This window comes from Miscanthus floridulus, chromosome 12 (assembly GCF_019320115.1).
Source record: "Miscanthus floridulus cultivar M001 chromosome 12, ASM1932011v1, whole genome shotgun sequence".
In the NCBI taxonomy this organism is placed as follows: domain Eukaryota; kingdom Viridiplantae; phylum Streptophyta; class Magnoliopsida; order Poales; family Poaceae; genus Miscanthus; species Miscanthus floridulus.
The window spans coordinates 54078056-54105825 of record NC_089591.1 but is presented as its reverse complement, the minus strand read 5'-3'; the positions used below and the strand labels follow the sequence as shown (position 1 = coordinate 54105825).

At 47.0% G+C, this 27770-nt stretch overlaps 1 pseudogene; it reads left to right on the top strand.

The window, feature by feature from the left end:
• LOC136498183 (U-box domain-containing protein 7-like) overlaps window positions 1-19325 on the top strand; it is a 32434-nt pseudogene extending 13109 nt beyond the window's left edge.
• Window positions 19326-27770: the final 8445 nt, after the last annotated feature.

Below are 27770 nucleotides of genomic sequence, written 5' to 3'. Positions count from 1 at the left end.
TTACCTCTAGAGAACATCTATGCAAACAAATATAGGTCCAAATAAAAACTATACATAAGGGGTATAAAAGAATACTTGTAAAACACTCTGGATAGATGAGATGATTCAAATCTCGAGTTAGGAAAGCACTCTGAACTAATCAGGTCAGAGGGTGCGGCGCCACTACCACACCTAGTGCTTCACCTCTCCCATGATTCAATTCTTCTCAACTATTCAGACTATTTCTCAACCATTCTCCTAAACCACTAGACAATCTCAAAATGAGTAGACCTAAACAAATATATGGAGTTGTCTATAATGTAGGTAAAGTAGCTACATGTTTAAGATAGAAACAAATCTAGTGCATAAATCCAACCAAAACAGAGAGTCATTGATGGAACAAAATCTATATTTGTATGTTCAATCTATTGAGTGCAGCACTGCCACACCCAACAAGCGGCACTGTCGTAGGTATAGATGAGGTTCAACCCATGAATCTTTGTTTCGATTCAATTCATCCATCAAACTAGTTTCTATCCTACTCATACAGTCACTAGAAACCATCTTCCAATAAATATAGAACTCCATGGCATAGATCGGGATTAGGTTAGGGTTTCACCTTGATTCACATGGATTGAGGAGGAAAGAGATGAATCAGCTCCATCCATGAGCTAGGGCTACTGCTAATGACAACATAGAAGAACAACAGCAGGTCACGGCAATGCCGGAGGTGGCAGCGTGGCTGGACAAAGCGGCGACGGTGGCTCGCTGTGCGCGCGTGGAGGAGAAGAGAGGTGGCAACTAGGAGATAGGAGAGGACAGGGTTACCTGGGGCCAGATAAAAATAGGTAGAAAACATGGGCCCCCACGATAACAGCTGATATGAGCCAAATTTCCAGTTGAAATTCAAAGTACAGCACTGCCGCTAGTCCACGCGTGGCACTATCGTAGGGCAGGCGCGGCATAGCCGCACTCCCCAGTACAACAAATTTAGCTACTAACTAAATACCTCTATATATATAGGATATGGACACATATCTCAAGCACATTATGATCAGCTACAAATAATCAATACAAACAATGATCACAATGCACTTGTTTCTTATGATAAAACATTTTAGGCACAATATTATACTTTTGCAACTCATTTCTCTTATCCATGCTAGTTTATCAATCAAGGTGTGCTATAATTCAAACCACGTTACGAGAATCAAGAATATTTAGCTTACTACGCAAAGCACAAAACCTTGACTCATCAAGAGGCTTAGTGAAGATATCGGCTAGTTGCTTTTCGGTGCTCACATGGTGAATTTCGATATCTCCTTTGGCTTCGTGGTCACTCAAGAAATGATGTCAGATGTCTATGTGCTTACTTCTTGAGTGACTTACGGGATTGTTGGCTAACTTTATGACACTTTCGTTGTCACACAAGAGTGGGATTTTAGTGAAGTGACATATAAAATCTTAAAGGGTTTGCCTCATCCAAAGTAGTTGAGCACAACATGTATCGGTTGCAACATACTCAGCCTCGGTGGTGGAAAGGGCTACATAATTTTGCTTTTTTGAACTCCAAGACACTAGGCATCGTCCTAAGGAATTGACATGTCCCCGAAGTGCTTTTTTGATCTACTTTGCAACCTGTGTAATCGAAATCCAAATACCTAAGTAGATCAAACCTAGAGCCCTTAGGATACCACATGCCAAGGTTAGGAGTGTGTACTAAATATCTCAAGATTCTTTTAATGGACATTAAGTGACACTCTTTTGGGTTAGCTTGAAATCTAGCACACATGCACACACTAAGCATAATATCAGGCCTAGATACGCACAAATAAAGTAGAGAGCCGATCATAGAGCGATATACCTTAGTATCCATGGCTTTCCCTTCATCATTGAGATCTAGATGTCCATTGGTTGGCATAAGAGTTTTGATAGGCTTGGCATTCACCATGTCAAACTTCCTAAGCATATCATAGGTATACTTCGTTTGGCTAATAAAAGTTCCATCCTTCACTTGCTTAATTTAAAATCCAAGGAAGAACTTCAATTCACCCATCATGGACATCTCAAATCTCTTGGTCATGATCATAATAAATTCCTCATAAAAAGAATGATTAGTACTACCAAATATTATGTCATCGACATATATTTGGCACATAAATATATCTTTGCCAACTTTGTTAGTGAAAAGGGTAGGATCGTCTTTGCCTATTTCAAAACCTTATTTAAGCAAGAATTCCTTAAGGCATTCATACCATGCTCTTGGTGCTTGCTTAAGCCCATAGAGCGCCTTTTGGAGTTTGTAGACATGGTTGGGAAACTTGTGATCTTCAAAGCCCAGTGGTTGCTCAACATAGACAAGTTCTTGAATAGGGCCATTGAGAAATGCACTCTTCACATCCATTTGATATAGCTTGAAGTTGTGATGAGTGGCATAGGCTAGAAGCATTCGAATTTCTTCAAGTCTTGCCATTGGTGCATATGTTTCTTTAAAGTCTAAGCCCTCTACTTGAGTGAAACCTTAAGCAACCAACCTTGTCTTGTTCCTTATCACCACTCCATTCTCATCTTGCTTGTTGCAAAAGACCCACTTGGTGCCAATGACATTGGTATTAGGTCGTTCCACCAAAGTCCACACTTAGTTTCTTTCGAAGTTATTGAGCTCTTCTTGCATGGCCATCACCCAATCTAGGTCTCCAAGTGCTCGTTGTACCTTAAGAGGCTTCAAAGAGGAAACAAATGAGTAATATTGACAAAAGTTTGCTAAATATGAACGAGTTGTTACCTCCTTTCAAGGACTCCCAAGGATGTTATCCACGGGATGATCCCATTGTATTGTTTGCTTTAGCCTTGGATGCTCAATGGCCTCTTGTTCATCTTCTAGATCTTCATCATCTGCTTGCTCAAATATGGGTTGTAGATTTTGTCCATGAGCTAGAGTCGAATTAGCTGCTGTTGACTGTGTAGGTATGGTACTGTCGCCCTCAAGTGCGGCACTACCGCGCTCTGTAGTTGCAGTAGATGCTTGCTGCAGTATAGCATCAGGTATGTCAGTGGAAATAGGTGTAGCAGCAACTTGAGGAACCTCCACTTCAGTGACTTCTTCTTCTTGTGGTCTAATATCACCAATAGCCAATTGCTTGATTATTTCACATGATGGATCCTTCTTTCCTACAACACTTGAATCAACTTGCTCCACTTGAGAGCCATTAGATTCATGAAATGTCACATCTACCGCAATCTCAACTCTCCTGGAGGTTTTGTTAAAGACACGGTAGGCATGCTCATTTGATCCATAACCAAGAAGAAAACCTTTATCAACTTTAGGTGCAAACTTTGAAGTTTTGGGTTTCTTGTTAAGTATGAAACACTTGCACCCAAACACTGTAAAGTAAGACACCTTAGGCTTGTTACCGATTAGAAGCTCGTATGAAGTTTTCTTCAACTTCTTGTGTAGGTAGAGGCGGTTGATGGCATAGAAAGCGGTGTTGATGGCGTCACACCAAAAGATGTCTAGAGTCTTGTACTCATCTAGCATTGTCCTTGCCATGTCAATGAGTGTACGGTTCTTTCTCTCTACTACACCATTTTGTTGAGGGGTGTATGGAGTTGAAAACTCATGCTTGATGCCCTCTTGAATTCGGTCCCATTGTGGCTTTTCACTTTCTTGATGGGAAGACCGAACTCCTTTTGAGCTCTTCTAACAAATATCTTCACCTTCTCTTGAACTTGGCACTTGTCATGCAAGAAAAATACCTAAGTGAAACAGGAATAGTCATCAACAATAACAAGACCATATTTGTTATCCTTGATACTTAGGTAGGCGACCGGTCCAAAGAGATCCATATGTATTAGCTCCAATGGTTGCTTGGTGGTCATGATGCTCTTTGGTGGGTGAGGTGCTCCAACTTGCTTTCCGGCTTGACAAGCGCTATAAATCCTATCTTTCTCAAAGTGAATATTTGTTAATCCAAGGATGTGTTCATCTTTTAGAAGTTTGGCCAAGTTCTTCATCCCAACATGGGCTAGTCGGCGATGCCAAAGCCAACCCATGCTAGATTGTACCACTAAACAAGTCACAAGCTTAGCTTTACTTTTATTGAAATCAACTAAGTAAAGCTTGTTCTTTAATCAACCCATAAAGACAATAGAGGAATCCTTCCTTCTAAAGACTTCCACGCCCTTATCCGTAAAGAGAAAATTGTAGCCCATCTCACACAATTGAGAAATGGACAACAAGTTGTAACTTAATGAATCAACATGTAATACATTTATAATTGAATGCTTAAGGGTTATAGCAACTTTATTGAGACCAATCACATTCCACTTTGAATTGTCTCCAAAGATAATATTTTCATTTGAGTGCGTCATCGAAGAATATCATGAGAACATACTCCTTTCTCTGGTCATATGATTTGTACATCCACTATCAAGCACCCAACTTGATCCACCGGAGGAGTATGCCTTCAAAACAAGTTTAGTTGCTAGATTTATGTTCCCAATTTGACTTGGGGCCTTGCATGTTAGTCACAGGAATCTTAGAAACCCAAATAGAAGTATTCATATATATGTTGGTTTCCTTTCCAACATATTTTGTCACCACTTTTCCACTGTTGTTGTTCCTTAAAACAAAGCATGATGTCGAGCTTTGTCGAGGTGCATAAGTCTTTGGTTGGTAGGCATACTTATTCTTGGTGGCCCACACCGATTCCTTAGGCTTCTGAAAAACCTATTTCTCCTGGTACACCTTCTTCTTGGGCTTAGTTTGATCAGGAACATAATTGGTAGCCTTTCTATTTTTGCGGGGCGCGGCACTACGCACTACCGCTATGCAGCACTACCATGGTCTGTGCAGGCTTATATGTACCAATGTTGCCTTTCCTCTCAAACTGTACACACTCATAGCCATTCACTATTCTTCTTCTATTTGTCTTAGCTTCTTTTGTGTGCCCGAGCCCATGCTTGATTGAGGGATATCTTTCTTGCTTGAATTGTGGCCCTTTTGATTCATCAACCTTCTTGTCATTGGATTGGGTCACACTTATCCACCCTTTTTGAAACATCCTCAATTTTCCTTGAAGGGAAAATCCACAGAATGAATTTTAATATGATAAAACCAAGAACTGATTCCATCATATTATCATATTTCAGTCGATGTCATAGTCATACATCGTAAGATTACAAGAATACAAGATATTACATCACTGGGGAACACACCTATTACAGAGTTAATCTAGCGGAAGACTATCGAGTGAAGGCTCCTCCTTCACGGGCATCATCAGAGTTAGCGTAGTGCAGCGTAGATTCCATCTCCAAACCAAACTTGAGAGTATGCACGAGACTTCCTAATCCTTCTAAAGTCAGCATCTCTGAGAAGCAGGAAATCTGCACACCACTAGATGTGTGCAGGCCATGGTCAGCACCGATAAGCTTTAGTGGAATAGATAAACAAGGGATCTAGCGATCCTAATATTTGGTTGTGGTTTGCATCCTTAGCGCATGAGAGGTACATAACATTAGTAATATAATAATAATATCCAATTTTTAACACATTCACCACCACACCATCCATATCCATCCACCAACCATCCATCCCAAACCATCTCCACACCACCACACCATATCTCATCTCACACACTCAGGTCGACAGGCCGACTCTCTCTCGGCACTTGTCTCAACGGCCCGCAGCCCCAAGGCTCACGACCGGAAAATACCCCAACCCAAGAGGGAGGAAAGAAGGACTCATCTCCTATCTAGTTTAAGCGAAACCCAGGAAAGGTCCATAGCCGACAAGTCGGCATATGTATCGATCGATCAACCATACACTCTGCAGAGGTTTTACATACCCACAGATAGCCATCCTCGACGGTGCCCCGTCTAGGTAGATTCTAGCCGCTTGCTAGCCTAGAATGATGCCACCCTACCTCTCAGCCCTAGAAAATCCCAAGTCTAGTCTGGGATGGCTGATACTGTGAGTCGTAGACAGAGCTAGGGCCCACCGGATGTCAAGAGCCAGGTCCACAAGGCCTCCTGAAGTCTCGGAAGGGTGTAGGGAAAAACCACGCACCCCGTACCTCCTTGCACATGTTCGCCTAGCAGTAGTGGCATTGTTCTACCAAGTAGTCCGACCGTCCCGCACCATATAGGGCAAGTGGGATGTAAAGAATTCCCGGTGAGTCTGAGTACTAGTAAGTCCTTAGGGATTGACCAAGCCAGAATGTCTTCATCAGGATTTCCATTTTACATGCCACCACAGCACCTCTACCCCGGGCTCCACCTCTCTGAGGTTCACACCCAAGGACACCTCTAATTACCATTTACCTGCCACAGTATTCCATATCCAAGTGCCTAGGTAGCACCACATAGCAAGACTCGCCCTAGGCTCGTCGTTATTCTAGCTCGGTCGACACAACCCTCACTCTCCACGCACCCAAGACACATGCAGCATGCTCACACACCACCAAGTCCAGCACCCATAGCCAAACCATTTCTAGGGGGTTCACCACCAGCATCACATCCCCGATATAATGCGAAATGGAGTTAATAATAAGTATAGTGGTGTAATATGCAAGCAAGCAGGCAAGTAAGCATATATAAGCGAGCGAATGCGCAAAGCAGGGTGACGTGGTAGAGTGGGTTGCATCAGGGTAATAATGGCTTAGGTAGTAGCATGCATCAAAGTACTATCAAAGGAATAATTATAAAGCTTTAGCAGTTCTAGATATTATGCAATGTCTAATAGGATTCTCTAAAAGAGGGTGCTGCCATGACACCTACGATGTAGAGGTAGTAGTGGTACAATTCTCCATTTGTTGGTGTTCCATTAGCGAGGTCACCTCCTCCTGCGTTGACTCCATTCCGCAGTCCTTGTCGTCATCCACGTTCTCTTGGTCCGATCATCAGCTACTTCACGAAGCGACATGCAAGGCAAGAGAGCACTCAACACTCAAAAAGACGACGAGACACAGGAAAATCCAATAACACCAGCGAGACAATAAGAGATACACGGCTTAGCCCTCTCGGCAGTTGTTCGATTCCCTTGGGCCAAGGAAACATGAGTGGTGGTATGCTAAGCACAAGCTTAAGTCATGGCCAAGCTAGTATGGCTTTACGATAAACGGTTTAAGCTAGAGCTTATCCAGAGCAAACACCACGGCTCACGATCTTTCGATCCGGTGTCATTGAATTGATGGGGATTGGAAGTCGGGCCCCAAGAAAGAAGAACGACAGGGTTCAGCTCTTATAGCCTTATCCCACAAGTCACAATTGGACACGAGTAGCAAACAAGAACAATTAACACTATTAAGACTTGGCTCCAACGTACTTCGGCTCGCCCGCTATGGTAGAATGCGGTAGCGCAAAGAGATTGGACATCAATGGTTCCCCTCGATCCACATGACACAATAACGTCAGGAGCCAAGAAGAGGGTTGCTCAACACGGCTAAAGATGCGGGGGTTAGCTAGGCACATCCATGTCATGCTCTTAGACACATCTTCAGGAAAGACGGTCAATCAGGTTGACACGCATGGGTCCAAGGTACGACATAGACCATAGCTTCGCTAACCCAAAGGGGATAGTCCGGTCTTTGATCCAATCATCATGGGCAAGATGGAATCGAACAGAGTGGGCTAACGGTGCAACAAGAGCAAGAACAACAAGGGACAAGGTCTACTTCTTCCAACACTCGCACCACGACGAAAGACGGGGCATTGGTAGGAAGCGACAAACATCAAGTGCACAAACCACTCATAGGGTACCCAACTTAGGTGCACTGGCACTAAGACATCTCTCTAATTCATAGCGGTGCGGTTGTCACCGCGGGAATCAAAGAAATACGATGGTCATACAAGGTACAAGCATACGGGGGTTTGAGCACGAAGAGGCAAGTAAAAGCAAAAGAGTGGCGTAGCTCCATGGTCATGGTGAGGCGAACTCACGGCCACAAGCTATACCAATGAGTTGGCATCCATCGTTCCATGATTGTTATCTCCTAGGTCATCTCCCATAGGCTAGGTTGCGAAAGGCTCAATGTGAGCGGGTGATATCTGCATCGATATCGATATCGATATCGATATCGAATCCATCGCGACCATGTCCTAGGGCCGAAGGTAGGAGTTAACACTCATAGTTTTATGAAGTCAACTAAAGAGCTAGGGGTCAAGTTACACTCGGCATCACAGTCATGGCGAGATGGATCCCGCGATCATAACGTCCGAACGAGGTACGATCCCTTAGCTGGCTCGAAGGCTCGGCACACAGGCAACAACACAGCGATAAGAACCAAACACAACTGAAAGATGCAACAACTCGACATGACTGTGGAGTAGCACATTCCATAGCTAGGTGATAGATGAATTCCTACGATGTCGAGAAAGTAGTGGTACGCACCTCTAGAAGTTGGGGTCATCCACCATCAGGGTCCATCACCTCCGGGTGCGTTGTAGGATCCATCTTGAGCTCGAGTCGTCGCTTGGATGAGCGGCGGCAAGAGATGAATGGGGGCTAAACAGCTGCCTCAACCGCGGCACGCATCTCACAGGCGAGCAGCTTTGGCTTCCAGGCTTCAACGGTACGGCAACTCATCAAGGTAGGGTCTGGGGCTAGGGCTGCTCGCGACGCGCGCGTCCATGGCTAGGCAGAGGTGCGCGGCGACAGCGAGGCGGTGGCCAGGAGCTGTGAATCGACAAGGCGGGTGGCATGGCAAAAGGCGTGGCCTTGACCGTGATCCCTAGGCGACGGCGACAGGGCAACATGCTTGTGCCGGTGGCCGGGCGGGTGGACTGCAAAGCAGCGGCCTAGCCGCTACCGTGCTGTGCGTGTGCGCTGTGGGTTTGGCGTTCCATGTTCTTCCACTGGCTAGGTGAGGTCTGGGGGTTCCTAGCACTAAGCAGGATGACAGGGCTCAAGGGCACGGTGGGCAGAGCAGAGCCGAGTACCGCGACGCGTGCGGAGGTGTCGGGTCGCGGGTGTGTGCAAGGCTATGCCTTGGCAGCGAGGGCGGCGAGGCAAGCATGGTGTGGTGGCACTGAGGTCGTGCGGCGGCCGTGGGTGGCTACCGGCATGGATGCGCTGTGCGTGTATGGCCCCGGTGGTGTGTGGCACCTTCAGGGTAGGTGTCCGTGTGTGTGGCTGTGCCTGTGTAGGTGCAACAGTCCACGGCCGGGGTAATCTCACCCTCGCGCTGTGGCTCGATCGGCACGTGGGGTGCAGGGGCGTCACGGATACATGGTGACCGACTGTCGCGACACGATCAGAGTAGCGCGATGGCCGGACAAAGGAGAACGACACGAAGAATGGGCAGGCAGGCGGTGAAACAGGGGATGCTCACCGGGGGCTTGTCGGCGGAAGGTCGTGTGGTGTAGGTCGGGCCCGGTGCAGGCAGCACCGAGGTCGCGTCAATGCCGTACGCGCGTGCTCACGGTACAGCGTAGGGCTCCGGCCGATGATGAGGGGCTTCGAGGGGTTGTTTCGACATGCAGGAAGTTGTGTGGTGTGGGTGGCTCCGAGATAGCTTCGTGTCGTGGCCGCGGTGACTCTCGGTGTGGCTCAAGGAGATGGTGTGGGCAAGGAGGAAGCTCGCTGCATTTTGGTGGTTCGAGGTGCTATAGTCCGAGTGACGCAGGGAGAGGTTGACGCGGCGAAGGCTCTATGTCGCGGCGGCAGCATGGTTGGTGCCATCGCGACCTCAGGGTGGCAAGGCCATGGTGTTCTGGTACTAGGAATGGAGGCAGAGAGGAGACGGGATGAAGCGGTGGTGGCTGGAAGGAGCTCCAGAGCGAGGCGGCGTTGGGGGTCTTTATAGCGCACCAGCTAGGGCTTCTAGGAGGTGCCATCCATCCTCAACGTCCGTGCCAGGGAGAGGGACATGCGGTGTGAGTCACGGGCACCTAAGCCAAGGGCGCGGTCGGGACACGGGTGCAGGGGCGCTGGCGTGCGAGCGGCGGTGGCGTCTGGAGGCCAGGGCGCGTGCGCCCTAGGGTTGGAGTGGGGGCTTTGGCTGCTGGCCAGGCTAGGCCAAAGGGAGCAGGGCTACTGCCTCGGCTAGGCCAGCGGAGAGAGCAGGTCATGCGCGCGCGTGGGCCAAAGGGGAGAAGCTAGGCTAGGCTAGGCTACTGCGCCAGTTGGGCCAGGAGAAGGGGTGACGGGTTGGGCCTCCAACGCAAGTGGAAGAGGCCAGCTAGAAGGTGAGGTGGTCACGGGCCGAGGAGGCGAGCTGGGCTGACTCTGTTGTTTGGGCTGGTGCTTCGTCTTGGGCCGAAAGGCTTTTCTATATCATTCTCCTATTTCCTATCTTTTTCTATTTCTATTTCCAACCTATTTCCTTCCAGGGTTCCTATATTGTATACCTGTGTCGCCAACATGTACACCTCCTAGTGGGGTCCACTAGAGGTCAACTAGGGGTAGTGGGGTCCATGTCAAAGGTTGGCAACTCACAGGCATTGAGTTGATAAAGATAGTTGGTTGATTATAGAATTTAGGTCAAGAGGTTCGTGAGAGATTCCAGAAGGAGTCAAAAGGATTTGCTACGGACTTGTGCTCTCCAACACAAACCCTAAACCAAAATAAGGAACTCTGGCAAGCTCCTACAAGCAACACTATTTGTATGCAACAATTTATTTATAAATTGTTCTTTGTTTGACCTAGCATCTACATGCTTCACATATTGCGGGGAAATTTTTAAAAAGTTTGTATTTTTGGCTTCTCCAAAAACTCGGGTTGTTACACTTTTCCAATGACTTCATTGAGCCTAGCAATCTCCTTTCTCATAGCTTCCATGTTTGCAAGGTTAGTGGAATAAGCATTTAAGTCAAGATTAAAACATTTTCCACAACCATGACTAGTAGAGGGAGTAGAGGTTTCCTTTGCCTTAGTGAGATGTGAGTTGCTATCCCAAAGAATGCTATATTGCATCTCAAGTTCTTTGTGCTTTTCATCTAAATCATAATACTTTTTCTTGAGAGCTTTATTTGCTTTCTTTGTGATAGCATGATCCTCTTGCTCTTTGGCCAAGGCCTCGCGCAAGGATTCCACCTCACTTCTCTCTAATGCAAGAGCTTCTTTGCTAGTAATGTAGAGATCCTCTTATTGAATAAGAGTCTCTTCTCTAGATTCTAGCTCGGCTTGGACACTCTCTAAATCCTCCATTAGCTTAGTGATGAATAATTTTGTCTTTCCATCTAAACTTTTAGTTATCATGTTTATTTCTTCATCACTAGATTCATCATCACTAGAGCTATCACTAATATCACTACTAGAGATATCACTAAGAGGTGGAGGAGATGTGTCCTTTGATTTGGATTTTACCTTCTCACGCTTTGCCATGAGACAAATCTGAGGGGAGTAGTAGTCATCATTGGACATGTTATTGAAGAGCCTTAGTGTAGGGGATGACTTATGAATAGCAATAGGTTGTAACCTTCTCATCCTCTTCACTTGTGCTCTCTTTAGTTGAGTCCCATTCATTCCCAATGTGAGCCTCTCCCATGTTTTTCTTGCTCTTCCTACATTCGGTCTTGTCCTCTTTTTTGTTCTTCTTGTATTTGTTGTCCTTGATCTCATATGGACACTTGACAATGAAGTGATCGGTGCTTCCAAAATTATAGCATGTCCTCTTTTTCTTGTTTGGGAAGCTTCTCTTCACTACCTTGTAGCCTTGCTTCTTTAGCCCATTGTGAAACCTTCTAATAAAGAGAGCAACATCATCAATCTTCTCATATTGAATCATCATCATTTTCACTTTCACTTGAAGATGATGTGGTCTCTACTCTTTCTTGAACTTGCTTGCTTGCTTTGGACTTGCTAGTTGAAGCTTGTTGGTTGACCTTGGACTTGCTTGTAGAGCCTTGCTTGCTTGAATTATTGGCCTTGAGAGCTACATCTTTGATTTTGATGCCCTCTAGCTTTGCTTGCAATTCTCCAAGTTTCTTTCTCTCATTTGCTTCTTCTCTTTGCATGTCAAAGGTCAAGATCCTCTCAAGTACATCATTTGGTGTGAAGTACTCAAACTTCTTCTTGTCTCTAATTAGAGTGACTACGGTCTTCATTTCTAGGTGAATAAGCTTCCAACATAATCTAGACAACTTTATAATCATCTAGATCATCACAACCATAGCCTCTAATCTTGCCCACCATTGTCATCAACCTATCAAACATCTCTTGTGGCCCCTCTCCATCCAAGATTACAAACCGGTTGAACTTTGACATCAACAAGTTAATTATTGCCTTCTCACTTTGTTAACCCCTTCATGTGCTAGGTGCAAAGTGTCCCATATTTGCTTGGCAACATCAACTCCAATCACTCTATTGTACTCATCACCATCCAAGGCACTAAGCAACACACTTGTGGCTTGACCATTGAGGTGAATGATTCTCATCTCTTCTAGTGTTGGGTTCTTGGGATCAACCGGTGGCTCAAATCTATTACAAACAATCTCTCAAATGCCGGGGTGAAGACCTATAAGATAGGCTTTCATCAAGTGCTTTCACTTGGCAAAGTTAGTCTCATTGAAATGAGGTAACTTGCCCGTGGGCACATTGATGAAAGACCTCCGATCATGGTTAGTTATAGGAATAGAAGAGTATTAAAGGATACAACGGCATATTTGTTGTTGTTGGTCTTGCCCTTTCCTTTTTTCTCCTTCTTGTTCCCCTCCGACACTTGGTATGACTCATCATCATCTCGATCTTCAGAACTACTTGATATGCTTGATGATGCACTTGTTGCCTTCTCTTCTTCTTCCTTCTTCTTTCTAGCTTCTCTTCTTTTTCTTCTTACTTCTCTCTTGAGCCTTCTTTCTTCTTTCCTTTGCTTCTTCTCCTCTAACAAGTTGCTCCTCCTTACTGCGGCATTGCCGGACCAGAACAGCGGCACTGCCGCACCTGTAGACGACTTCGAGTCACAGTTCAAAATCAGTGAATGAAAACTTAGATCGGAGAAATTTCTCAAGCCTACTGTAGGTATGATAGTCATAGATCCAGAGCTAGAAGTTATAGGAATACCACACACAAGTAGATCGACTAGAAACCCTAGAAATCACCTCAACAAACAATATGAAATACAAGTAATGTAAATCAAGCACAAGTGACACAATGATTTATCCCGTAGTTCGGCTCACCACTAAGGCTTGCCTATCTCACGTTGATGAGGTTAGCCACTAAGGCTTAGGGTTTTCCAACTCTTGAGACGTGGAGTGAGTTTACTAGCTTCAAGAGATGGTTACAAACTTTCCGATGCTGCCACATAAGTTGGCAAGCTCCAAGAGTAACAAACACAACCACCGGCCAAAGCGTGAATCAAGTGCTCTTTTGAATTGGAGAATCAATGGAGCTGCTCTCTAATCGAGTTTTGGACCTTTTTCTCTCAAGGATTGATGGGGAAATCAATGGATTTGCTTGAGGGCTCAAAGTCAAAAATGGAGGGAGAGAGAGAGAGAGAGAGCTCCTTTTCTGTTTTGGACGAGCTGGAGTGAGGAAGAGACAGAGAGCCGTTGGGGAGGAAAGGGAAGGGTATAAATACCCCCCAACCCCCAACGGTCACTTAAGTCGCGGCAGTGTCTCTCTTCAAGTGCGGCAGTGCCGCACTACGCAGGGTAAGAGTGAAGTGTAGACTGTCTTGGCTGTGAATCTGAGGATGCATGTATATGTTTGAGTACTTGGTAGCACATATTAGCTTAAGCATTGTGTTCCCCTTTATAGTACAGTTTTTCCTATACTCAAATTCAAAATATAAAAGAATTTAAACCTCCTTTGAGTTTGAAGCCATCTACATTTATAATTGGGGGCTCCTTCGTTTCGTGTAGCATCCTCGAACATGAATTCCCTGCTTGTCATCTCGATAAATCTCATTATTTCTCTAATTGCGTGGTCATTATCACCAAAACCTACAATTAGGGCTTGATTGCACGTTTAATGGGCCCCTGCCAGGAGCTCATTACCTTCTCTAATTCATCTAGAAAGTTCTGTTTACCATGTTCATAGGATGATCCATAGACTACCACTAGTTTAAAACTAAAACCAGTAACCTTATTAACTAGCATAACACTAACAGAGAAGTCTAAGATCTCACATAAGCTCATAGTAAACAGGTTTGAATTGGCACCCACTAGAATACCTCCAGCAGTACCCTTAGCTTTAAGAAAAGACCAGAAAAATCACTCTTTTTAGTTTCTAAGACTCCAACAAAGTCAACATGATTATCTCTCTCCGTCTACCAACTAGAGCAGGGATTCTATCAATTTGGCCCAGACCTCTAATATTCCAAAACAGGCCTTTCATTTTTTCTTCTTGTTTTTCTTTTTGGGGCCTACTCTAGTCCAACCTTTTTCCAAATCATCACCATCTCTATCCTCATGCTTATGATTCTTAGGAGCCCCAGGGGTGCCACCCTGACCACTCACCCTATCCTCAGAAGCTAAATTACCAGTACTATCAGAGCAGCTAGTATTATGACAACTAGAAGTACCAGCCTCATTTCTAGATTTTTCTAAAGCGAAAATGCTGGCCAGCAAGTTCCTAGACTGAGGATTACTTTCCTCAACAACTAAACCAATTTCTGTAGCCACAGAAAGTAAAGAGGAGCAGGAAATGTGTTTATTACCTTTGTTATCCTCCAGGTCATATTTTCTTTTCAGATCTTGAGCTTTTTCTAGCATAGTCTTGTCATCCCGAATATTTCTCTGACTTCTTCTCTGAGGCTTGACAGGGCCCCACACCTTTGCTTTCTTCATACCACCTTTATCATTCAATTTTTCAACTCCTTTGAGCTTATCAACTTCTTCACTAGTTGGTTGAGTAGAGTTCATAGATGGCTCAACTATTACGGCTTCATGTGACTTATCACACTTGTCAGTAGATTGATTCAGAATCTCAACTGATTCCTGATTCCCACCAGCTTCCTTGAAGAACCCTCTAGTCTGGAAATCATCCTTAAAATTCTGAACCTGGACCAACTCAGTAGAACTCAGATCAAAGATCTATTCATTGGGCAAATTCATCAGCTCCCCTTTATCTAGATCTTCCTCTATATCCTCTGCAGCTAATTCCATCTCATCTACCTCAGACCCCTCCAATTCCATGGCTTGAAGAAGGTCCACACAGCTTGCTTCTATGTTATCAAAGTTCAACAGCCTTCTTACAGATTTACTTCCCTTCGAAGTAGCAGCCTTGTCGCGATCCAGGAATATTCCCCTGTCCTCCTTCTGATCCACCAGATCCTTTTGGAGGATCCTTTTCTTTCCTGTTTCCCTCCAGATTGTCATCAGTCTTCTTGCCTAACTCGTCATCCAGGAGGTCATCCTCCTCAGGGTCACCCTCCTCAGGATCAGGGTCATCCCCACCTCCATCACCATCTTCCTCTTCAGGATTTTTATTACTTATCTGAGACACACCTTCAGCTGTGAAAGAAATCAGATAACAACCACCCCCAAGCTCATAAACCCTCTCTTGTGGGATCCTACTTGGGTTCTTACATTTGATCTTTATCCTGGCCACAGAGAACAGACTAGTAAACAAGGTAGGCCAGTCAACCTCTTCTAGCATACCAATACTGGAAGCAATGTCCTTGATGGTCCACCAGTCTACCGACTTGGGTGGGATCCCTCTGATCTGCACCCAAACTTCAGTCAACACACTGACAGGCTCTATGTCACCATTCCATGCTTTGAGAGAGGCCTTCACTCCAGTCTTGTTCAAGTAAAACAGAGAAGCATTACCAACTACCAGACTCTCCACTTTCTTTTCAGGAGGGAATCTCACATGTAACTGTTCACTCTATGTTTCTTGAGTTGCCAGTTCCAATCCTTTCCAAATAGATTCTTCAGATTTTCCAGGATATCTACCTCATCCATCTCTCCACTCACAATCGAGAAAAGCCCAAAGTTATCCATACCTGACCAATGTCTGAACCTATTTCCCCTAGGCTCAACATCAATATGAATAGGGTCATCGTATCAGGATACAGATAATGTATTTTCGTTCTACTGCTCATGAATTTAGGTTTCTTCAGTTTAGAGATACAAGTGCATCCTGTAAGTATCACCAATGTTTTAACTGAAACTTTAAACCTACCATATTGAATGTTCTTATGGGAACATCAACAAAATGGTAAGTAGGTGAAAAATAATATGGCGATAAGATCAGTTTCCTGCTGTTTTCTAGATTAACATTTTGATTATTCAATAATGTAAAGTATCAGGATGCTGGGGGTAGGATCAGTTGGATTATTCAGTTTGCTTCTTTTCACAGCTACATGGAGCACTATGCAATGAACTTTACACAGTAGTCCGTGAAGTTTTGGATGCCATTCCTCCCTTTGAGACTACAAGGTCAGGATGCAGTCCTGGGCTCGTGGCATTGAGCTCCATGAGGATATCTGTTGAGAAAGCCAAGAATTTACTCCAGTATTGCTCAGAGAGTAGCAAGCTTTATTTGGTATATATATTTTTTCATATCTGTGAATCTGTTTGATATTTCCTAGTCTAAGTAAGTAAAAAAGGACGAATGCATGAACTATTTTTGTACAATCATGTCACCAGTGGTATAAATAAAACATTATATGTGCTTGGCAGAGAACAACTTCTCATGAACTTTCTTTATTTTCGAATGCAATGTGTTTAACACTGAATTGCAGGCTGTTACAGCAGAATACGTTCTAACAAAATTTGAGAATTCAAGACAAGGACTTCTGGAAAGTCTTCACCAAGTGGAAGAAACAATTCCGGAAGCAGTCGGTTCTAAGGTTGTCCATTACCTTTCAGAAAAAGTACAGTAGTTTTAGCATATTTTCAGTTTTTTCAGCCGAAACTTTCGATGAGGAATTTATTGTCGCATGCTACAACCATGACCTGTCTCATGCTGATTTTACTAGGATCTTATTTTCCTGAGGAATTACTTGGATTCCTCGTCCCCTGATAAGTAGTTTCCTTCCTAAATTTCAGATCACTATGATTGCACAAGAACTGGAAAAGGCTGATTTTGTTTTGGATCAGTCTGAAAAGCAAGTTGGTGATGAAGTGAATCAACTAATTCAGAATGAGCCGAAATCCAATGGGTTCCTTGATGAGAATGAACTAGAATTTCTCCACCAAATTGCTTTCCGGGTTGGTATTACTTCATCCGTGGCAGCTCTCATTGAAAGAAGAGCGCTTAGGAGGCTTCTTGAGAGAGCCCATGCAGAGGAGGACATAAAAAAGGAATCAATTGCAGCCTACCTGCTCCACCTGATTAGGAAATACTCGAACATATTTAAGAGTGAAACAACTGATACCACCAACTCCCTGTGCTCAAGTCCTTCCTTCTCCTCCAGATCGAATTCTGGCTTGATTGGTCTGAATCATTCACTGTCCTAGCTCAACTGATCTCCATGGAAACTGTCAGATTCTTGAGAAGCAACTCCCAAGGGTTGGCTCCTTCAATTCGAAGCAGATTAAAGGGTTATCAGGGAGTATGCCCTTGCCACCTGAGGAGTTGAGGTGTCCAATCTCCCTGCAGCTCATGTATGATCCTGTTGTTATTGCATCCGGTCAAACATACGAACGAGCGTGCATCGAGAAGTGGTTCGACAGTGGCAACACAACCTGCCCGAAAACTCGCAAGCAGCTGTCCCAGCTCTTGAGGACGCCCAATTACTGCATCAAGGGTCTGATAGCATCTTGGTGTGAACAGAACAGGGTTCCTGTTCCATCTGGACCGCCAGAATCTCCCAAGCTAGAACACCTGAGAATTTCATCCCTGGAAAGCAGCACATGTTCGGCGACTGATGGCGCTAACACTGTTTCTTTCGAAGACCCAGCTGTCAAGGATGACGCCAAGTTGGAGAGTGAAGTTTCCATGGAGATGTTGTCTCGTCAGAACTCCGGAGAGGCCACATCCAAACTACGTGTAGACGAAGAAGTCTCACCGGAGAACTGCTCTACTCTTCAGAGCTCCAAGGAGGTTGCACCTGAGATATGTGGGGTTGAAGACTCTGTGGAGAGGGGCGCTCATCAGAACTCCAAAGATGATGTGCCTGTCAGTGACAGATGTGAACAGTGGCTCCATGTGCTGAACAAGAACGATGCCGAGAGCATGAGTGAGAGACATAAGTTGGTTGAGCAGATCAGGATCCTGTTGAAGAACGACGACGAACTTCGAGACTATGCAGGTGCTAATGGTATTACTGAGCCACTAATCCATTTTCTGAAGATGGCTATAAGCACAGGAGACGTGCAGTCTCAGGAGGTTGCTACAATGGCTCTGTTCAATCTTGCTGTCAACAATGACCGGTAAATGCCAATGTTGCTCCGTTTGCTATAACCAATTAACCATAGTGTCAAAAGGCGTCCACTGTGACGGATCTCAATTGTTTTCATGATTTCAGCTTTGCATCATTTGTTATCAGGAACAAGAGGCTGCTGCAGTCAGCTGGAGTGATCCCCCTGATCGAGCAGATGATACAGAAACGGGAAACCTGCGAAGCTGCCATCGCAATGTACCTGAACCTGTCCTGCATTCCCGAGGCGCAGGCGATCATCGGCTCGAGCATCGCCATCCCTTTCCTCGTCAATGGCCTGGGCGAAGGTGGCCCACCAAGCGGCACGTGTCGCCTGGACGCGCTGCTCACCCTGTACAACCTCTCGCTGCACGCGCCCAACATCCCGTCCCTCATGGCGTCCGGCATCATGGAGAGCCTCCGCGCCGTGCTGACGCCGTCGTCCCCGTGGACGGACAAGGCCCTGGCGGTGCTGCTGAACCTGGCGCTGACCCGAAGGGGCAAGGAGGAGATCGCGGCCAGCGCGGCCATGGTGGGCGCCATCGTGCTCATCGTGGACAACGGCGAGCCGGGGGAGAAGGAGAAGGCCGTGTCGTGCCTGTACGTGATCTGCAGCGGCGACGAAGGCAGCAGCCAGACGGTGCTCCAGGAAGGCGTGATCCCGGCGCTGGTATCCGTGACGGCCAACGGCACGGTCAGGGCCCGGGACAAGGCGCAGCGGCTGCTGAGGCAGTTCCGGGAGCAGCGGCAGCGGGAGATGGAGCTGGAGGAGATGCAGCCGCGGGTGGAGCTGCACGAGGTGGCGAGCCAGGCGGCCGCGCAGCAGCAGCGGGAGGAGGAGGAAGAAGAAGAAGAGGAAGGGATGGTGCTGGCCGTGACGCCGGCCGCCGCGGCCAGTAAGCCGAGCAGGCGGCGGCAAGAAGCCGCGGCTGCGCAGGTCAGGGATCCAGGAGGTTCACCAAGGCCTTCACTTGCCTGCTCAAGAAGTGGAGCCTGCGTTGAGCTGAGAAGGATCGGCCAGTCCGCCGTGTAACTGAGCTGTGCTCAAACTGTAGCGCCGTGATTATCCGTCTTTGACAAGCGCGTTGCGTTCGCCGTGATTAATGGTTTCTTGAAATGAGCATGAGCAAACGCAAGCAAAACGATTAATTCCGTTCAAATTAGGTACGGGGCAGGCACGGTTCTAGGATTCGGCCCGAATTGTCCGAAATTCGTCCGTTTCGGCCCGGCCCGAGAGAAGACTAAACCGGCCAAATTATTTCGGCCTGATTCAAATTTGCAGCCCATTCTAGAGTCCAGCAAAGAGCCCACCGATCTATTCGACGCTGAAAACTTACTCACCGACCCTAGCTAGCGCCAGATGTGCGCCTCGACGCCGCCGCCAGCGTCGACTCCGCACCTCGCGGCCTGCGCCATCTCTCCTGCAGCCGTGGTCGCTTCCAGACAATCCGAGGTTGCGCCATGGATGTTCCTCGATGCCGCCGCCGTGCCATGGCTGCTCCTCGATGCCCGCCGCCGCGCCGTCACCGACTCTGCTTTGTCGGCGCTGCCGTCTACACCCCTTGCTGCCCTCCCTGCCGCCTGTGCATTCCATGCCGCAACCGGATGCACCCTCTCCATGCCCATGACCTTGTTTGACTGTTCGGAGGAATTTTGTTCAAATTTGCTCAAATTTCATTCAAATTTTCACTGGATACCGGTCCGAATGTCATCTAATTCAGTGGTCACTATTTTTTTTTTCAGAATTGACTCCCAAAACCTTCTAGCGTCCGACCCTGCTCCCATCCCAGCCCGCGCATATGCGGGATTTGCTCGCATAGGCACGCTGCCCCGTTTCCCGGGCCACGCCGCTCCACTTCATGCACGTATGCAGGGCCCGCCCACACTTGCTCCGTTTTGCGCATGCAGGAATCCATGCGCCTGCCTGTGGATGCGTGCCACATATGCATCATGGTGACACACAACGGTGCCCTAGCGGCAGGTAGGTCCCATTGCAACATGTGCAACACCAGATCTACTTTGTAATATCCAGATAAAACACTTGCAACATACGACCGAAACAGGTGAAACAACTAAAACATACGTCTGAAACACTTGCAAAACATTTTAAAAACCATTGCAAGTATATGCAATATATGTATGAAACACTCGAAAACATACGCTTGCAACATGCATGTTATACAACATCCAGATCTTTTTCTGCAACATCCAGATAAAACACTTGAAACATACTGTCGGGTACCATAAGAAGGGGTCCCCTAAGCAACAACTGAAAAATTGCTTAGACCCCGTCAAAACCAAGGCCAAGAGACAAACTATTGGCTAACCCCCGGCCCCGTCCGAGGCCACCGACTCTCCGCCTTGCTCGAGGCCTCGCACGAGGGACCTCGAACGGTCTATCGATTTTCCGCCTCGCTCGAGGCCTCGCACGAGGGGCCTCGGACGGGGAACCGATTCTCCATCTCGCTCGAGGCCCCGCGCGTATAGTCTCGGACGAGATGCCGATTCTCCGTCTCGCTCGAGACCGGCTCGGCAATGACCCTGTCGCCTCTGCCTCGACTGATCTCCCCAACAGAGTGTCGCGTCTAATTAATGCGACCAACCACTCCCGTGACATCAGACGGACGACGACTCGACACAGCAGAGCAGCCAACAAGACAGGAAGTCGCATCAGCACCATACCATCCAGGACAGGACATGGCAGGGGTTACCGGCCACTGTGCTCGGTACTGTGCCCACGACCGGCGCCCGTACTACACTGTGGTACCCAACCCTTGCTCCAGAAACAACGTGGCGTGCGGAGTCAAGTCCGGGTTACTATAGCCTCGGAATCAGTGTACAGGACCAACTGCTCCCTCCACGCCTCGGCAATCTACTTCAGGGTCTCAGCAACCTCGGGATTCGTGCCTGCCGAGCCCCCCCCCCCACAATGGCTCGGCCTCGGCACCAACTAAGCCTCAGCTCTTCACGCAGTCAACATACAGCGACCAGCACGTCGCCCGCCAGGCCCTGCGTCAAGCTATCACTGGAGCTCCCACGTCGTACAGGATCGGATGTGACCGGCGCGTTGCTCCAGCACTTCAAGGGCAGGGCCACTCCATCGACCATGCCGCCACAGTAACAGGCTACAGGGCTCGGACATGCCGCCTCTGTTCGTACGACGCCACGTAACTAACACATGTATCACCCCTATCCCCCCTTCAACTATAAAAGGGAGGGATCGGGGTCGTTTCTAGAAAAAAGGACCCGAGCTCACGAGATAGACGAACACGTATAGGAGGACAGACTCACTCTCACGCTCGCACACACCCAGGCGTAGACAGGTTCATGAGGTAGACGAACACCCGCTCAACACTCTATAACGCGCATGCTTCCCCGCTGCCTGAGATCAACATCTCAAGCAATCCACGCCGCTCCCCGCAGAGACCTAGGACTAGCTCCCTCTCTCGCCCTGCTTGTAACCTCCTACTACGAGCATTTTGGTGCAAGGAATATAAGATCGATCTCTCAGACTGGACATAGGGCACCCATCGCCCGAACCAGTATAAACCTTGTGTCTCTTTTGCATCACCATCTAGGATTAGGAGCATGCAGTATATTTTTACTAGTTGGTTGAGGGCCCGCTGGTCCAAAACACCGACAGTGTGGCAGAACCACCTAATTTAATGCCTCACATGAGTGCTTGTCTTCCATTAGACACTAAGCACTCGAGGGAGAACACTAAATTACTTGGTTCCGTCGGGCACACCCCAGGGGAGAACCCGAAAATCCACATTTTTGCCATCAGGATCACAAATGAGAGAATAAAGCTTACATCCTTCGTAACCATTTCTTACATCACTTTTAATACAACCTCAGAGTATAATAATTATTAACATAACAGCAGAAATAAACCTCTATTAATGACATGATGAAGTATTGATATATATAGACTACGGCAACAGATTATGAAACTTTCATTTATAAAAGTATTTGGTGAGGGTTATAAATAACAACTACGATCGCAGCGTAAAGGAAATCCTCTCTGAGCCCACCAGGAGGAATCCACACACAAAGGTCAGCTCAAGCGTCCACCTATCACCTGCAACAGGGGGAATAAAACCCTGAGTACTCAATTGTACTCAGCAAGACTTACCCGGTAGGAGAAAAGAAAAGACTCCAAGGATATGCAAGGCTATCTAGTTTGTGGGTTGCATTTGCAGAAAGCATTACTAAGCGTGCGTCCTTATATTTGATTTTTAATAATAGCCGCATTGGTTCATTAACTAACCATTCTATGTAAGCACCTATGCTATTTTCAAGCAGGTGGTAAGCAATCAGATTTCCTTTTCCATCTTTCATCTTTCATCTTCAGTTCTTACTACGATGCTAAACCGCAGACAAGCCGTACCGGATAGCCCGGCGATTCGCGAATCAATGCCCCCAGCTGGGTACCCCGAAAACACACGCTCCGCTTGTACCTAAGGCACAAGCAGGACCAACCCATCACTCTCCTGTCCCGGGTGTCCAGGTCCCCGTCCAAACTGGGACTCCAAGCCCCCGTCCCTGAGTTCCGGACTCAGTGCGGTGCAAGGACCTCCTCCACCAAAATAAAACCCTAACAGTCGGTCCGGAAAGAGCCGGATCCACGACAAGAGAGCAACAAGTCTTCCAAGTGCCCATACACAAGTATGTGCTCGGGATAATAAGTCTGTGACCTGCCTAGAGTCATATGCAACGATCGGTCCTTAACCGACCAGACAGGGAAAAACGGTGTAACCAAGCTATGACCCGCCTCCGCGGCGACATAACTTCTTACACCCACCAATACCCAAACCATATCCTTGCCCGGTCACCATTTTTCCTTTCCACCATTTTATATTTTCCAAGTGATAATAATTTGGTAATATATTTCCTATCTGTCGCGAGTGACAAACAATCACTCGACTTCTACCGGGGTCCTGTAGCATAGCAATCTACACGATCCTATCATACTAGTAAAACTCATAGGAATAAAGATATATATGCAAGTGGGTTTCATTCAACTCCTTGAAACTTAATGCACAAATATAATTTAAACTGCAGAAAGTAGGGGTTATGCACCGGGGCTTGCCTTGGTAAAATATAACCAAAAGTTAGCATTCCATCTTCGTGATATGATCACCATAGCATCATCTTTCAGCTACTCCAGTTGATCCCACGATCCCTCATCGTTCCTCCGTCGATGTGTGGTCACCATCATGCCTTCTTTTGGTTATTCCAGTTAATCCACCATCGCTCCTAAATGGTATACATCTTTGCAATATGCTTGTCTAAGGAAAACATGCATAAACAAGATATTTAAAAGACGAAAGAGATAAGTTGGAGCTTAGCCAGGGCAACAGGTCGGCAGAGACGGAGTCACGTGTGGACGTCGCTATGCCGCGGGCGTGCGGAGGCAACCGGAGCGTGGTTGCGCCGGCGTGCAGTGGCAGTAGCACGACGTGCTGTGGTGCAGGGCGTGGTTGGAGACGAAGAAGAAATGGCCTAATGCAGCTTGCGTTGCTTGGCTGCTGGTGCTATAAAAATGCTGCTGGTGCGCTGGCTTTCATGTACGAACCCAAGACTAATTGGTCTCCTCTCCTTCGCATAGTACCGGGGCACTCCACCGTGCACGACAGGAAGCAATTTGCATATGCCACTGTCCTCTCCCTCTGCATGGCTGCTGAATGCACTAGCACGGATGCTTGCGTCATTTATCTCTCGTATTAACTCTCTGTTGGCCCTCTCGTCAAAAGTTTCGGCCAAGACAAGTCGCTGCCATCAAAATTTTGGGGCAAGACAAGTAGCTCAGTCAGTCAAGCCTGTATGCCTGGCTGCCATGCACAAATTAATGTTCGCTTGGTCTCCTTTCAAACACTGCACCGTTGGGTCAAAAATAATGGAGAAAGAGAATGAAGGAATTCTTGGAGGCTAGCTACCTCGGTCGATTTCAGCTTGCGGAGAAAACGATAGACGCGGCTTTCTCGGACAAGAACAGACGAACTGGAGTTGAGAGAAACAAGTGAACAGCGGAGCGGAACGGCTCGGCAGCTCGGCGTATCCTTTTTAAAGACAGGAGACGCGAAGGCGTGATAGCGACGCATCGTAAGGTTAGCGGCTAACTAGCTTGCTTAAAGGTAATAAAGCCCTCCTGGTTCATTATGCGAGGCTCGGGTGAACAGTGTTTTCTATGGGTGAACAGTACTTTCTGCGGATGAACAGTAATTCCTGCGTGATGCACACCGTGCAAGACTCACTGGCTTGACTTCGCGCTACAGTGATTTCTGCGTGCTACAGTGCCGCGTGCAAGGCTGCAAGATGCAGTGAACCGCGTTTGGATTTCAGGTGGACTTGAGTGGTCTTTGGTCTTTCGACGTGTCAACTGGGCTAGTTGATTCATGATGGATTTGGACTCGAGTGTACGTGTGCTAATTAACTTAAGAAGGGGAAAGGAGAAGACCATTCGCAGACTAGCTCAAGACGAACAAGCAAGGAGACGCGTGCAGGCTTGGTTACTTTTTAAACACGACGGCAGAACGCCCAGGCCCAACGTGGCCGACAGGGTGTGCCGGTTGGCACGGACAAGACCGCGGTCGCAGAGACAAGCAAGGCAGGCAATCAGAGAAACAGAGACAAGCAGTGAGGGAGGGAAAATAATGAGCGGCTCGGCAAATGTAGACAAAAGTAATCAAGTCAGAGAGAAACAAAGCAAAAAACCAGAGAGCATGGATGCGGATGGATGAGGAGACTTTGCAATGCAGCAAATTGCAGGGCCACGATGAGAACGAGACAGTAATCAAAAGTAATGCCAGGCGAGTACGTTGCACGCCGGAAAAATAAACGAAGCTGCTGCACTCTCTTTCTCGTCCGTTCGTGCTTAACAAAATAAACCCATGAGTTTTTATATATATATCGTTCTATTTATTAATGGATTTTATTTTATTTATAAAAGTTAATTTTCATGCTTAATCTAACCGAACAAAACGTTCTATAGAATCGTCGTCGGACATTCCTGAATATTTCTACGCACTGCGTAATTTATCTTGAGCGTTGATTTGAGTCCACGAAACTAAGTCACATGGGATTCACTTGTCGCAGCAAGTACGTTTTAAATTAAAAAAACCCGAAAAACTCGTTTCGGAAATTTTTCTTAGGTCTAAATCGCGGTACTAAATAAACTCGTAACACCAGGGGTGTTACAACCAACCCCCCTTAAAAAGAATCTCGTCCCGAGATTCGAAGCTAGAACTAGAAGGGAAAAACGTGATTATATTTCGTAGATCAGAGATTACACGAAAGATTACACGACTTCGAATACTCAACCACACGGGGATCTAGGGATACATGGTTAAGAGCAACCTGGTACAACCGAGACTTAATCTAGAAGTCGAGATAGACGAGGGCAATGGAGAAACAACAAGATAATGATTATCCAAAACATAGCGTAGCACCAACAGATCCAAAAACAGTCGACTGAGAAGTAAAACATCGCGAACCCTAAAATCGAACTATCCAAACGAACTTGAACTTCTTCGGTGAACCAGATCCTTTCTTCTCTTCAGGTTACACCATCACCTCAGACTGATGAACCTAGCTTCACAAGCTCAATTGGATTTCGTAGTTCTGCTCCGTATGCGAGGGAATGGAATGAAGAAGAAAAGCAAGGACCAAGGGTATCTTATAGTGGCGAACGGAGGTGGAGCGCAAATCACTGGCAATGGAGGCGGAGTGGATGGGATACACAGACGGTTCATGCTATGAAGATAAGATCGGACATGGTGCGCTTCCTGCGCGAGCGGTAGAGGGGGAAATAAAGGACAGGAGAGGGGGTCCGCTCGAGGAGGCAGGCGTGCGGCGGTCGTGTCACCAAAAGAAGAGAGAAAGGAGAGGGAAGGGGAAATAAGGGGGGGGGGTCCGGTACGGGGAACGATGGTGCGGGGTAGAGAGCCGACCGGACACCAGGAAAAGAAAAAGTGCACAGTGCACAAGGACGGCGAGTGCGGCACGATGCTGCGGCCACGCGAGAAAAGGAAGATAAAGGGCCTGACACAGACGACGTTTACAGGGCATGCAATGAAATAACCCGGCATACATAGCGTGGTCAACTAAACACAGGGCTTGGGACATGACATCCACTCAGGCTTTTACAAGCACTCCCTACTACTCGAGACTATCCTTCCTTACTACTCTTCTTTTCTTTCCTTTACTCGACCACGTCCGTCTTTCATGTAGACTAAGACCATGTCATACTTTCTTCCTCCAAAACCATCTCCTCTTGTTTACTTTGAGAGAACACTTTTGCATCAACCCGTTGTGGATTTCCTGTTTAAACACCTGAACATTTTCAAGAAAATTATTTGTAGCAAAAGTGGTATGGCGGTGTAACTTAGTAAAGGTACTTGGTTAACAACCTCGATACCAGCGCGTGCCGAGCAGCGTCACCATGTGGCAGCTGTTCCACAGGGAGCCCTTAGTTTCATCGCGGCACCATAAGCTTTTAACCAGGCAACTATTACCAACTTACACGCCATGAAGGCGGTGGGGTCATAGACCACAGAGTAAGGGGAGTATTGCAAGGGAAAAAATTTAAACAACAAAGGTTCCCTCCACAACAAGGGACAAGGAATACAAATCCAACGACGGATTTGTTTTAAAGAGATTCAAGTGTTTTGCTGGGACATCCACAATTAGTCGATACAGTGTCCTATGTTCATGGCTAATCTGCTGGCATCTGAATGTCAACTTCTCTTGCAACCCGCTTAATTTCGCCCATGAAAACTCTTAAGCACACCTAACGATCTTAAGGTAGATGAACGCAATAAACACAGGGAACTAAATAAAATGTATGTTCCAACGGTCTTATATGGGTACATCATACAGGCATTTAGGCTCCCATTCATGATACAGCATTCACCTTCCCTACTGCCGGACGATCTCAATAACTACGGACGAACAACAACGGCACGAACACAATACTGGAGGACAGCAACGAAAAACACTACTACTATGGGTACAGCATCCCAAGGCCACTAATCTACATCTTCTCGTGGCAATGGCTGAGTGAGAGGAATTAAGGGCTCTACTTCTGACACTTCTAAGGGTGGAGGTGCTGGCGGCACTGCCACATCGGTTCTCCTTCCTTCAGGCGAGTGGATAGGGATCCCTTCCAAGATCAGGGCATCCTGCCTCTCAGCAGCCAGCGTCCTCCGCTTGGCCCTAGTGACAAGATAGGCCTCGCGCAGCTGATGGACATGCCGGTCTTCAGCCTCCTTCAGAGCTTCCGACATGGTAGTCTCCTGGCTCTCAGCAGCTGCAGCACTGGCATGCGCTTCAGCGAGCTGCACCTCGAGCATTCGGGTGAAGATCTCGGCTTCCTCGGCTCGACGGAGGCAGATCCTCAGTTCTAAGGCTTGCCGATCGTACTGCTCATCTAGAGCAAGCAGGTACGTGGTCAAGTGCACCACGGTGGGACCGTCCTCTTGCGCATCTCGCCCTTACAAGGCCTCCATGCGAGCCCTCCATGCCCGCCGATTCCTGTCCAAG